Source organism: Lycium barbarum, chromosome 11, assembly GCF_019175385.1.
Source record: "Lycium barbarum isolate Lr01 chromosome 11, ASM1917538v2, whole genome shotgun sequence".
Classification (NCBI taxonomy): Eukaryota; Viridiplantae; Streptophyta; class Magnoliopsida; order Solanales; family Solanaceae; genus Lycium; species Lycium barbarum.
Window position 1 is genome coordinate 72761272 of NC_083347.1, and position 6000 is coordinate 72767271.

Below are 6000 nucleotides of genomic sequence, written 5' to 3' on the forward strand. Positions count from 1 at the left end.
ATGAATTTATATGTTTCCATGTTTCATACAGTCTATATTATATATCTATATACATGTTAGATTGTATATACAAATCATGTTACAAGTTATGTCATACAAGTCATGGGCTTTCTAGCCAACCATGTTCATGTTTATGTTTTTGGGAGTAGCATAAATTGCCGAGAAGGTTTAACACCTGAAACTACGTATGCCAATGTAGGATAAGGATCGCTCCGCCCAGTAAAGATGATTCCTTCATGTTACCCATTGTGGGTTATTTTATAGATCTATTCATGTCATGTTCATGTCTCGTACGGGCAAAGATCAGACGCCACATGCTGACGTGGTGGTTAATGTCGATTATACTAAGGTTCTCCCACTTAAAATGTTTTACTAATATTACAGCTTGATCATGCCAGATCATGATCATGCCAGATCATGATTATGTTCAGGTTTCAGTTACAGTTTGCAGTTTACAGTTTCAATTATAGTTTATAGCTTCAGTTACAATATACAATTACAGTTTGATTTTCGTATTACTTCATGTATCCTTGTTATTGATTTGGGATGCCCATACCCCGAGCACCCCACTTACTATTTTTTCATTCAGTTGATTTTCATGCAAGTACAATTCCATAGTACTTACATCCCTATTGCCCGGGGCCTGCATTTTACGATGCACGTATTGATTTACATGACGACAGGATCGTACGTTAGGATTCACGCTTACCAGCTATTTGGTGAGCCCCACTTCTTTCGAGGCATTATCTTTATTTTTAGCAATCTTGTTATGTGAGACAGTCAGGTTTATTGGGGCCTTGTTCCAACAACAGTTCAGTGTTACAGACTCGTGTCAGAGGTTTCAAAGACTAGTAAGTCATGTCATGTTGGGTATTCAGTTATGTTTGGCCTTGTGGGCTACACTATCATGTTTTCAGACTATTTTCTCACTTATGTTTTAAAACAGTATTTTTAGTATTATTATGATGACTCGTGATTTATTCATAATATTCATGTTTTTAAATTATATTCTGCATCAGTACATGTCCCATGTTGATTCAGTCAGCCATGTGGTTCGCTCGGTCACATGCAGTCAGGCACCGAGTGTCGTGTCGCACCCGGGCCATGGTTCGGGGTGTGACACTTCCCTTACTGGTTAGAATTGAATCTACAAGATTATAACGTGATTTCACCCTTGGGAAGCTCGTAGTGATTCTATAGTTCATCTCCTCCGCTTAGTTGTTGTTTTGGAAGTTGTTCGAAGTTGAAGCAAGCTATTATCTGAGTTTTTTGGTTGTATTTAAGGTAAGAACTCTCTTCTATGTGTGTATGAGCTTATTGGGGATTTGTATTAGTTGTTTGAAGTAAGGACTTGCGGAATCGACTATCGAAAGTCATGTATGTGTTGTTGTAGTTGCTGGATTATTTTGAGTTCATATTTGTGATGGCTTATGGTTGGTAGTTGATTAAATAGCTTGAGTATGTAGTAGTTGTTGTTGCTATGTGTATTGTGAAAGGAGGAAGATATATGGAGGAGTATTGATTGTTGTTGTGAGACGAGTGTCACGACCCAATTTAGAATCGCGCGGGCACCTACCATTCCTACCTCGGTAGGCGAACCCTCAACCAAAACAAAACAATTGCAAGTAAAGAATGAGATTCGTTATCCTTCAAGAAATATTATAATCAACAACGAAAATCAAACCAATCTATTAATCCAATTAGCGGAAGTGTTTACAACGATTTAATACATACACCGACTCAATTCCCTATGACCTGGTCTAGACTAATACAAGAGCAACTAAGGTTAAACCAGAATACAATAATAATTCTAAGACCGAACCTCCATCTCGAAATGGGAAAAGATGAAGGTCTTCAAGATAGGCACCGTGCATCTTCTGGAAAACTTCCACAATCAATAACCTGAAAAACTCTACACCCCAAAAGGGATATAGCAAGAGTAGTATCAGTACAACACTAGTACTGGTAAGCATCATAGGCCGACAATGGGTAGAAGAACATATCAGTAAAAGAGTTCACAAATAAGCATGATAGATAAAACTAAGTCAACAGTACACATTACCTACCGCTCGTCGCAATGGCGAAGATTATTATTCTCACCAACTCTCCCTTAGTAATCCGTTTGCCTAACTTACATTATACTCGTTTTTATCTCCCTAGCATGCAATAGACAATTTCACACAAGTATCACTAGTCAACTACCATTACGCTATTCAATCTTAGTATTGGAAGTCATTCCGTCATTCTGATATTCAATATTCACATGATTTTAGGAAACCAAAATATACAACTGAACCAACGAACAATCAACAAAGATGATCCAAGATCATGGCCTATGGTTATAGCAACTAAGCCCAACTGTGTCAAGTCTCAATAATCAGTCCGAAACCGTATATCACAAATACGTCACAAGAATATCACAATAGAAGACATAGTGCAATGCAATGCAATAATGTATGAAATGGGAATGCAAATGCAATGTTGTGTACACATGTACTCCGGATGGAAATCTCCACGTCTCGGTAGCACAACCCATGGGGGACCCGCGAAGTCCATGTACCTCACGGCTGCGGCAACAACCTCGGATACCGCTACCTCACGATTCCAACAAAAACCTAGGCAATCGTTACGTACAACCTCAATTCCGGGATAACCATCGGATATCGGTCCTCATGTCACTCTCATCCAATTGAGCCCAGCTCATCACTGTGCTTCTTCAAGTATCATTAATGAATCAACAGTATATCATGAAGGATAAGAATGCGTGCAATGTATGAGTTCAATGTCAACAATCAAATCAATATCACAAGTACCACACATGGGCACACCAACAATATCATGAAAAAGGTTACACAATAAGCCACAATAGAACGCTATCCTCGTATCGAACGTCAACAAGTAAGATACTACCATATCATAATCAGGATATATCAATAGTCTCCAATAGCCAACATGGACAAGTCACATAACAATATAACCTCATTCCTTTACTGCCTAACAACATCAATACATGATAATTACGCTTTCTACTTACAAAATCACCACTAACATCCAGTCTAGAATCATTTCACGTTCTTTGGCACATATTATCCATTTCAATACCAAATAAGGTTCAATATTAGATAGCACAGGACATGTTATACGCATCATACGGGAACTCCTCATCAAAGGGGCCTAGTAAACTAAGTACCGAACAACTAATCTTCCAAGTCACATAAAGTCCACCAATACTCACGAAAAAACCAACACATGAACCTAGGGAATCTATAGGCCACAAGCCAGAACACACAAATCTCATAACAGTACCATCCTAAGAATCCATCCCAATCTCTAAAATCCTATACATGTATTCATCGTTTCATCTAATACAGGAATATGTAAATCTAACCGGAGTCTACCGAAGAAAGGAAGTCGTTACCTACCTCGAGGCCGAGCGGGTGCCACGAACATCCGTTGATCTTCAATTCATTCATCACGTTGTAACCCGCACGAAGGAACTTGAGACAATCATGAGACCCAAGAATAGGTATCACCATTAGAGCATTTATAAGAGATTCAGACTGATAAAGAAAATTGGGAATTTAGACTAGATTTTCTAGGCCTCTATTACTAAATGAACTCTTTTCCCAAACATAATAAAAACCAAGTGGTTACTTTCCTTAACACCATAATTAATACTAACCACAAAGAGTTATTGCAAGATCAAGTTACCATTTTTAGCTCTTTCCTTGAGAAAGCCATTTTCAAAATCAATGGAAGAACTCACTTACTAGTTGAGGAAGGTAAGAGAATTCTAAGTTAATAATCATGCTAGTCTTATCAACAAGAGAGATTAGATCTATGTAATCCATATTAAAACATGCTAACCATTTTTCCACCTAAGTTCATGAATTGGTGACATCCATTTTTGTAGTTTCCAGATGAGGGACTTTAAGAAGAATCACTAATGTGAAGAAATGAATGGAGGAAGTTAAAAGGATTACCTTTCCCAAGAAGATATCATTTTAGGCTCCAAGGGCGGCTGAACTTTTTAGGGCATTGAGAAATTAGGTCAAATCCCGAAATAACACTTAAATAGGGGAAAATCACCGCTCGTCACTGCTATTGCTGTTTGAAACACCGCTTCAGCAGTACCGCTTCTACGCCCAAGGCACCGCTGGGGCGGTCCTTGAAGAATTTAATTACATCGCTCTTGTGGTGTACACACCATTACTGTGCCACCGCTGGGGTGGCATCATGGACACTGTAGCGGTACCACTAGGCCCGGGTGGCCCAGATCTGATATTTATACGCAACTCGCGTAATTGTCCAATCAATGTTAACAGTTTTCAGAAGCGTAAAAGGACCAAGGATGTTTCGAGGAGTCAACGTCGTGAATTTTTTTAAAATCACGGTAACGATGAAATAGATCGTTACAACGAGCTTGTCACTCGATATACCATATTATAGTTTTCCTTTAGTTGACAATGGTTCTATTATCATTTTCTTGTAGCTTGAAGTACTATACGACTTGAGTATGTTATTGTTATCGAATATTTAGACAAAAGGTAGATAAAGGCTATTTCTTTCCTTTTGATGGCTTGAATCCATTATAAGTAAGATTCGAATAAGCGTATGAGAGCAGAACTGTTCATAGAGCTCTCCTGTCCATGTTATTCCATCTTACTCATGTTGTAGCTATCCCTTGTTGGGAGTTTATATCGAGTTAGTATTACTCTATGTCTAGCTGATCAGTATAGAGTATGTATATATGTATATTATATACAGCATTACTATATGCACTTCCCTTCGGGGCTATACAGATGTATACTTTGCCTTTGGGGCTATACAGATATGCGCATTGCCTTCGGGGTTATATACATTTGTGATACGTCCCAATGCTTTTTGTTTTGATGATTGTCAAACTAATTCAAAACCAGATAGAGACATGGTATGTGATCTGCTCTCTGTGCATCTTGCACGATAAGCAGAGACAGCTGTAAAGCCGAGCCACTCACTAGACACAAGTACAGCAATTGAGTTGGCCCATGCTTTAGGTCAAATATGGAATGAGTGGTCTCTATCCATCCCACATGCTTCCCACTATATATATAACATGTTGCAACATATTGTGTATCACTTGAAAAACCTAAAAATCACTAAAAAGGTGCAGCCGTCACAACACTCTCCAAGTGTTCAACAAAGCTAATCACAAACTGAAGGACTTTTTTCCAACACTGAAGATGATTTATTCTCTTAGTTTGTTTTAAGCTTTGTTTCATATGCTTTAACTTGTAAACCTACTCTTCTCTTATAAGAAGTTGTTGTAGGTATTTCAAATTCTTAGTAGTTGTTAGGCAGTTTACCTTTTAATCTATTAAGTGGTACCCTTGTCTAGTTTAGTCTAAGGTGTATTAGTTGGGTTTCGCTAGAGGTAGTCAACCTTAGTTTTCTTGGCTAGAGTTAGTAGAGTGAAGGTGTTTGCAATCGGTGTATTGTAAAGGTTGAGGGACTACGGGAGTTAGTTCCTAGGTTGCCACCACTGTAAGGGTTGAGGGATTATGGGAGTTAGTTCCTAGCTTACGACAGGTTGTAATATGAAGTTGCTCGTGTAATGGAGTTAAAATTCTAATGGGGTAGGTTGTGATTTTTAATCCCTTGAGCAAGGAGTTTTCCACGGTAAAAACAGTGCCTTCTTTAATTACTACATTACATAAGGGAACTGGTTCTCAACCAGGTCCCTCCATACACTGTTTGGTGGATGCATAGCCTACATCAATTGGTATCAGAGCAGGTACTTTCTAAAAGGTTAACACCTAGAAAGAATCTGTGAAATGGCTGCTCTACCCAATATGGAAGAAGGTCAATCTTTCACCAGGCCACCCAGATTTAACAGAAAATACTATGGGTGGTGGAAGACTTGAATGCATGACTTCATCATGGCTGAAGACTCAGAGATGTGGGATATCATCTGTGATGGCCCCTATATTCCAGTACACACAAGTGAAGATGGTGTAAAAA